Genomic DNA, 8,843 nt, shown 5'->3' with positions numbered 1-8,843 from the left:
CTGTCCCTGATATACCTGTCCCTGATCTACCTGTCCCTGATCTACCTGTCCCTGATCTACTGCTCCCTGATCTACCTGTCCCTGATCTACTGCTCCCTGCGGTCAGTGAGTCTGAGCTGCAGCGGTGTGATGTTTCTAACCTGTCAATGGAAGGGGCTGTTTCTGAGCCAGAAAGGAATGAAGGAAAGGAATGCACCGACCTTACTGTTACTGCACCAGAAGCACATTTATCAACATGTGTGCTGGTATGAATACATAAAATATGCTTATGAACTGAACATTTCCTGCATTGTGAACGTTCTAACCTCTTTGTCCTACCTGGCACGCAGGCGTCCCATCTAGAGCTCTGGAATGCAATGCGCTACGCTAAATGCTAATAGTATTATTAAAACTCAAACGTTCATTAAAATACACATGCAGGGGTATTGAATTAAAGCTACACTCAAGTAGAATCCAGACAACAAGTCATATTTTTAAAATGCTTTTTCGGCGAAAGCATGAGAAGCTATTATCTGATAGCATGTAACACCCCAAAAGACCCGCAGGGACGTAAACAAAATAATTAGCATAGTCAAGCGCTACACAAACCGCACAAATAAAATATAAAACATTCATTACCTTTGACCATCTTCTTGTTGGCACTCCTAGATGTCCCATAATCACTATTGGGTCTTTTTTTTCGACAAATCGTCCATATAGCCTAGATATCGATCTATGAAGACTGTGTGATAAACGGAAAAAATAGCGTTCTAACGTAACGGCCATTTTTTTAAATTCAAAAAGTCGACGATAAACTTTCACAAACACTTCAAATACTTTTGTAATGCAACTTAGGTAGGTAACGTTTTAACTTTATTATTCATCAGGAGGCGATGTCAATTCTATAGGTGTCTGTTTCGAAAAAAATGTCTTGGAGAGAGCTCGGACCAAACATCTGGTTGGAGCCCGGAGGGAATCGATTCCCTTGATTCGGTTAGACCAAGAATCAATTGCGAATCAAATGACAAGACTCTAGACAACGTGTGAAAGCTGTAGGGCACTGCAACCTCGGCCTCATTTAATTCGATTCACTTTGAACAATTCCTTTGAAGTCATGGATATTTATTTCCATTTTCAGTGATCAAATCAAATCCAATCAAATTCTATTTATATAGCCCTTCGATCAGCTTTTTTTTCCCCAAACAGCAAACAATTTTCAGTGAAAGGCCAAACCTAGGAAGAAACCTAGATATTCCCTGGCTGTGCTTTTCAGAACATGAAAGATGTTCAAATGCATAAATGACCATGGTCAAATGTTGAAACTAGCAGCAGCACAGTCAGGTGGACTGGGGACAGCAAGGAGCCATCATGTCAGGTAGTGATTATTCCTGCACCGATGAAACGCACGTTTTATAAAGCCGTGATTTAACCAGTTTTAGTGTTTTCTATCCACACATACTAATCATATGCATATGCTATATTCCTGGCCTGAGTAGCAGGGCGCTGAAATGTTGGCGCGATTTTTAACAGAATGTTCGAAAAAGTAGAGGGTCGACTTAACATTGGCTAGTGCATTGTGGGAATGTATTATTTAAACCCTGTCATTATTGTTGTTGTTTGGACAAGACGAGACAGACAGGTTTGCATGACGCCGGGCTTTACAGGCATGATTGGAGCCTGGGTTTTCTTTGAGTTTATTAGGCCTACCTTTTGTTCATTGTCCTATTTATTGTTTTTGTAAATACCTGTACAGTCTCCAGCTTAGTATCTTCACGTTTGCTAATAAAAGCCTTATTACTCTGGCAAGAAAAACACATCTTACTCGTATGCCTCCTCACTGTTCTAATCCAACAGCATGGTCAACCTCACAAACACATTTACTTTGAAGAACATTGCAGATGCCAAGTTTGATAACATAATGATGGTTTATGTTGTTGGTGCCACCATGGAAGATGGCAGGATCTGGTGCGTCCAGACCATTTTAAACATGTCGGTGAGTCTCTGTTCTGTGGCGCACGAGGTGATGAAGTTACACTTTTTATGCAATTCAATACTAAATGTTTGCCATCAGATATCTTAATGGCTTTCTGCCAGAAGTCAATGTTCTGGATGAGTTGTCTGTGCAGCTTCCATTTTTTCCCCCCTGTGGTTCCTACTAGCATTTTTTTCTCCTTCTCCCCTCTGCTCCATGTACAAATGCTGCTATTCCTTCAGAAAAGCATGCATCACAACTTTGTTCATTTGCACAATCTCTCTTTTCACTTCAGACAGTCCTAGCTAAATTCTAGCTTGGGAAATTGATCTTTGCTAAGAATACATGTTTCTTTTTGACCATTTTAATTGAAAACCATACCAGTAAGGTACTTAATTGTTACCCAGAAATGAGATTTGATATTGAGATAAAAATGGCTGCATTGGACCTTTAAAGAAGCAAAGGATCATACCTCCTCGTACAAAGCCGTTAGTCGCAATCGCTGAGGTCGAAAGGCCAGTGATGGTGGTCACAACTGTTGCCATGAGAACGATCACACAGGAGAGAACTGAAAGGAAACGGAGGACAAGATTAACTAGTGACAAAGCAAAATCAGCATTAACATTTCGACAAACTCCTACGAGGAGAATAACTGCAATAATGAGCATCAATAAGCAGCCCATTTGCTTGTTCAGCCTCTCACTCATATTCACACATGGGTTAGTGTTAGAAGGACTGTGAATCGTAGCGGCGCCACTACAAAAACAAGCTAGTGTGTAACAGTTGCCTGCATGTGTTGCCGTGTGGCAACATTTAGCATCTGGATGGTAAATGGTCAAAAGGTGATGGGAGAAAGAGGGGTGGTTTGGTGGGGTGGCTGGGGGTTCGGGTTGACGTTGTGTGTGAATTAAAACAGTAATTCACATGAACTCCCAAGATCTACTCCATGGTGTAGTCTTACCAATTCCCGCCTGGCCCACGATCCATGACATGCGGATGAAGAGCATCACGCCCCAAATGTTCAACATGCAGCGCACCTGCACAGAGGAAGGGGTGGCAGTTAGGATGCATGTGAGGTAACCGGAACACTTCACTCAAGAAAGCACTTTCCAACGACCTGGCCTTGGAACATGGCTGGTGGGAATCAAGGCCAAGACTTTCTTGATGCAGGATCACAGTTTGACCTGAATGAATGTGAATGTTAAAATTACAAACCTAGTGAAAGTAGTAGTTTTGCCCTGTTATCGACAAGCACCAAGATTGCAACTTAATGTTAGAAGAAATGTTTAAACAGTGATTTAAGTCCTGATTGAAGCCCTTCTCTTTAAAAGATAACATTTGAAAACCTGGCCAAGGCTGGTGGAAGGAAAAAGTCAACTTTTAATGACTAGCCTCATTTAAAATCAAATCACTGTCAACCTCAAAGAACATTCATCAGTATCTACCACAGTGTTATCAATTTCAGTGCAAATATCTTGTAATTGAGTAGTATAATAAACTCATTGATTAGCATCATACCCACCATGAAACTTTTCTCTAGTCAGAATTTGGAATACAGAACCAAAGTAGGTGTGGCACAATTACCGTGTACCCGAAAGTTATGGATGAAGATCGTCATGAAAGTCAAATAAGTCATAACCCTATTTTTGTATTATTTTGGAACGAACTGAAGACAGGACAGCCAGGCGTTCGATGCGGTTGAGTTTGTTTCTTCAGTAACATGGACTCCAAACAACATGATGAAACTTTGTTGCTCCTTGCTGAAACAATTAAGGTGTTGTAGCGAACAAGTCTTGGGTTTCTCGGCAACACCCCCTCTCCCTGTAGCAGCAGCAGCAGCACACATAGAAAGAGATGTGCTTGGAACATGTAACCCTGGCAATTTGACATGTAAACCCACTCGCAGTGGCCACCTGGTATTGTGATGCAATCATTTCCATGGTAATGTAAAATATTAATTCAAATGATGTCACATCAGATTCCACCTGCACTGATCGGTCTTGTATCTCGCAAAGGACAATGGGATTGAGCTAACGTAGTCCGGCTACAATGGACTGCCACAACATCCAAAACTATTACCTAGGTGACATCAAAGATCTAAGATTTAAAAAATGGGGGTTGCCCCATTTTCATCTTGCTAAGGAATATTGTGCTTCAAATGAACAGTATTTCTGAAGTTTGACTATGGAGCACGAAAGCTAGCATTTATAATTTTTTTTATTTTTAATTTTATAACCTTTATTTAACTAGGCAAGTCAGTTAAGAACAAATTCTTACTTACAATGACGGGCTAGTGGGTTAACTGCCTCGTGGGTTAACTGCCTAGTGGGTTAACTGCCTAGTGGGTTAACTGCCTTGTTCAGGGCAGAACAACAGATTGAATCCCCGAGCTGACAAGGTAACAATCTAGCAACCTTCCGGTTACTGGCCCAACGCTCTAACCACTAGGCTACCTGCCGCCCCAACTTGTCAGCAACAGTGGAGCCAGTCACTGAAATGTCCTTGACTGAAACAAACCAGCTACCTATTTAGTGCTGCACACACAATGTTAAATCTTCCAACAAATGATAGCTATCAAACTACTGTAGTTAGTAGTGATAATGCTTACATTGATTTTCATGAAGCAGCTGTTCTTCTACCACAAGTTATTGCAGTATTCCTGAGCCAGCTGCTGTGCTCAGCTGAACCAACAATACTATCATGGAGAAACATGCTGATCTACAGACCGATTTCTGATAACACTCAGTTCCTCTTAATTGTGGGGCTGCATGTCTACAACTTCAGGGTCATTTAAACAGGCTTGAAAGCTTTTTATGTCAGTGAAGGAAGCGCTAGTTACAAGGAAGCGCTAGTTACAAGAGTTAGCTACACAGTGGATCAAGTCACTGCAAATTGACAACCAACGCCCTGAACAGAATGTGTTTTTATTTTCTCACAATTACAAACTATTAACTGTCACAACATTTGTAATAATTTCTCTAGCTAGTTATTCTGCCTATTTCATGGAGAGTCAAATGAGCGCGCAGAGCTATAAAACAAATTAGGGAACCAGGGTTTGGACACCTACTCATTCAGGAGTTTTCTATTTTCTACATTGTAGAATAATAGTGAAGACATCAAACCTATGGAATCATGTGGTAACCAAAAAAGTGTTAAACAACATATTTGAGATTCTTCAAAGTAGCCACCCCTCTGCCTTGATGACAGCTTTGCAAACTCTTGGCATTCCCTTAACCAGCTTCACCTGGAATGCTTTACCAACAGTCTTGAAGGAGTTCCGACATACGCTAAGCACTTGTTGGCTGCTTTTCCTTCACTCTGCAGTCCAACTCATCCCAAACCATCTCAATTGGGTTGAAGTCGGGTGATTGTGGAGCCAGGTCATCTGATGCAGCACTCCATCACTCTCATTTTTGATCAAATAGCCCATACACAGTGTTAGGTCATTGTCCTGTTGAAAAACATATGATAGTCCCACTAAGTGCAAACCAGATGGGATGGCGTATCGCTGCAGAATGCTGTGGTAGCCATGCTGGTTAAGTGTGCCTTGAATTCTAAATACATCACCATCAAAGCACCATCACACCTCCTCCTCCATGCTTCATGGGGAACCCACATGCAAAGATCAACCGTCACCTACTCTCGTCTCAAAGACACGGCGTTTGGAACCAATAATCTAATATTTGGACTCATCAGACCAAAGGGACAGATTTCCACCGGTCTAATTGCCGTGTTTCTTCCTGCAGCAATTTGACCATGAAGGCTGATTCACGAGTCTCCTCTGAACAGTTGATGGTGAGATGTGTCTGTTACTTGAACTCTGTGAAGCATTTATTTGAGCTCAATTTCTGAGGCTGGCAATTCTACTCCTGCAGCAGAGGTAACTCTGGGACTTCCTTTCCTGTGGCGGTCCTCATGAGAGCCAGTTTCAACATAGCGCTTGATGGTTTTTGCGACTGCACTTGAAGAAACTTTCAAAGTTCTTGAAATTTTCCAGATTGACTGACCTTCATGCCTTAAAGTAATGGACTGTTGTTTCTCTTTGCTTATTTGAGCTGTTCATGACATAATATGGACTTGGTCTTTTACCAAATAGGGCTATCTTCCAGCAGCATACCACCCTGCATCTTACTGCTGGCTTGCTTCTGAAGCTAAGCAGGGTCGGTCCCTGGATGGGAGACCAGATGCTGCTGGAAGTGGTGTTGAAGGGCCAGTAGGAGGCACCCTTTCCTCTGGTCTAAAAAGAAAATATCCCAATGCTCCAGGGCAGTGAGTTAGGACATTGCCCTGTATAGGGTGCCATCTTTCAGATGGGATGTTAAACGGGTGTCCTGACTGTCTGTGCTCACTAAAGATCCCATGGCACTTATCGTAAGAGTAGGGGTGTTAACCCCTGGTGCCCTGGCTAAATTCCAAATATGGCTACCTAATCATCCTTAGCTTACAATTGGCTCATTTATCCCCCCTCCTCTCCCCAGGTCGTTGCTGTAAATGAGAATGTGTTCTCAGTGAAATAAGGGTTAAAATAATTCTAATTCTATATACCATATTTCTTTACCAATATTTAATTTTTAACAAGGCACACCTGTTAATTGAAATGCATTCCAGGTGACTACCTCATGAAGCTGGTTGACAGAATGCCAAGTGTGCAAAGCTGTAATCAAGGCAAAGGGTGACGACTTTGAAGAATCTCAAATATAAAATATATTTTGACTCGTTTAACGCTTTGTTGGTTACTACGTGATTCCATATGTATTACTTCATAGTGTTGATGTCTTCACTATTATTCTACAATGTAGAAAATAGTCAAAATAAATAAAAACCCTTCAATGAGTAGCTGTGTCCAAACTTTTGACTGGTTCTGTATGTTTTAATGTTTTGAATTGTGGATTTCTTTGTCACCTTTATTTAACTAGGCAAGTCAGTTAAAAACAAATTCTTATTTACAATGACGGCCTACTCTGGCCAAACCCTAACCCGGATGATGCTAGGCCAATGGGTCGCCCAATCATGGCCGGTTGTGATACAGCCTGGAAGCGAGCCAGGGTCTGTAGTGACACCTCTAGCACTGAGATGCAGTGCCTTAGACCGCTGTGCCGGTCTAAAATGTAAAGTACTTTTAACTACATCCATGACAGCTAGTAGAAACAGTTTATTTCAAGCCATTTCCTCTTTGTTTGAAGTTTTCTGACAGATGTACAGCACAGTTAGTTCTTTCTCATGATAATCTCTGTTTCTTGTCACCCAGCTTGTATTTTGACATCTAAAAGCCTTCCTTCCTCTCACCCATCTGACCGTTGTAAAAAGCAGCAGGAACTTGTACCACATTTATTTAGGACTGTGACAGTCATGGAATTTGGGATGACTGTTATTGGCCAGCAAAATGATCGTGGTCACTGTAGCCGCGAATAGCATGTGTTGCCATGGAAATACTGCAAATAATAGAACTGGCTCTCGCTCAAGCCAATGATGACATAATAGGTGGACTGGCATTGCGTGTGTACCCACAAAAGCAAAGCAGGTAGTAAAAGCAGGAAGCGTACCCATCAATATTTGCTGCATTGTCTCACGTCAGATGGTGATGCTCGTCCCAACCGATTTGTCTTGTAGGATCGAGAACTCGTATTCAAATTTGAATATTGAGCATCCACTGACTTGCCTAGTTAAATAAAGGTGAAATAAATACAAATGTAATGTGTGACAAATTCCTACAACCCTGGCAGATTCTTACACTAGACTCTCACAAACATTTTATGGCCTGGACAGACCACGAAGGATTAACCACCAAAGGATTTCTTGCTAGTTGCACAGAATCTTGAGGCAGACTCACATCTCAATTATTGAGGTTCCTCTTGACTGCTATAGGACTGCTAAAATACAATTAAGATAGCCAAGGGAATCTTAAATTGAATGATACGTTAACTTAATACTAAAAGAGACCTAGTCTGATTGTGGGGTCATGAAGGAATTTCTCTGTACTTTGAATGAGAGGGCAGAAAAATATACTATGGTCAAAATCCTGACTTGAAATTCATGTACACCAAGTCAGGATTTCCGTTCACGCCATTGAATATTGTGTTCAAGAATAACTGGAGGACAATGCATTCCCTACAATGTCATATCCACAAAAAGAGAAGTGCTTATGATGCAGTAGCATGTAGACGCAAAGAGAAACGGCTGAAAGTAAAGACACACATAAAAATGGAGGCAGAGATGCAGATGGAAATACAGGGATATTGATGGGGAAACGTCACATTGTGTCACATAACAAAAAGGTAAGCAGGACTCGGGAGATGCAAAAAGGTAAAACAGTCTGTCGGTTGACCACTTACCAGCACCCCTTTGATCCACCCGAACTTGACCGCTCCCTTAGGCTCGGCCGCCTCCTTGGCTGCGGCCTCCTCGGCCGGTGACAGCTCATCCCCGTTGGCGAAGCCATCCTCAAATGGCTCCTGGAAACAAAATGAGACAGACCGCTATGTTCAGCATGCACAATGGAGAAAGACATCTGACTAACAACATCTCTGAATTCAACCGTGGTTCAATGTTTATTCATTTCTAGAAACAATCTACTAGACTTGTATTTTACAGAACATTTATTCTCTCACACAGACACTGATTAATCTGTCCTCGTATCGGCTGGAGAAGGTCAAACACAGTAAGCATCCCTCCTGTGCAGAGACAATGCAGTGACGTGGGTGGCTGTCCCACCAAGTCAGTCTCTCAGGGCCCACCAATACAAGTTATTCCATCTATGTGTCCCAGGACGCTCCCAGCCTGCAGCCCAAGAACAGGACATCAATAATCTGCTCCCAGACATTATAAACCTGCATCAGGACATCAATAACCTGCTCCCTAACATTATAAACCTGCATCAGGACATCAATAAGCT

At 41.9% G+C, this 8,843-nt stretch overlaps 1 long non-coding RNA gene across 1 annotated transcript; it reads right to left on the bottom strand.

Annotated features, from left to right (window-relative positions):
• Positions 1–2,422: 2,422 nt before the first annotated feature.
• On the bottom strand, positions 2,423–8,405 carry LOC124030461. The gene is made up of 3 exons (XR_006837967.1): positions 8,284–8,405; positions 2,913–2,988; positions 2,423–2,519 (listed from the first exon to the last, which is right to left on the bottom strand). It is a non-coding gene; the product is annotated as an uncharacterized LOC124030461 (long non-coding RNA).
• Between the last annotated feature and the right edge of the window lie 438 nt (positions 8,406–8,843).

Source organism: Oncorhynchus gorbuscha, unplaced genomic scaffold (genome assembly GCF_021184085.1).
Source record: "Oncorhynchus gorbuscha isolate QuinsamMale2020 ecotype Even-year unplaced genomic scaffold, OgorEven_v1.0 Un_scaffold_11770, whole genome shotgun sequence".
Taxonomy (NCBI): Eukaryota; Metazoa; Chordata; class Actinopteri; order Salmoniformes; family Salmonidae; genus Oncorhynchus; species Oncorhynchus gorbuscha.
This window is presented reverse-complemented; position numbering and strand designations above follow the sequence as displayed.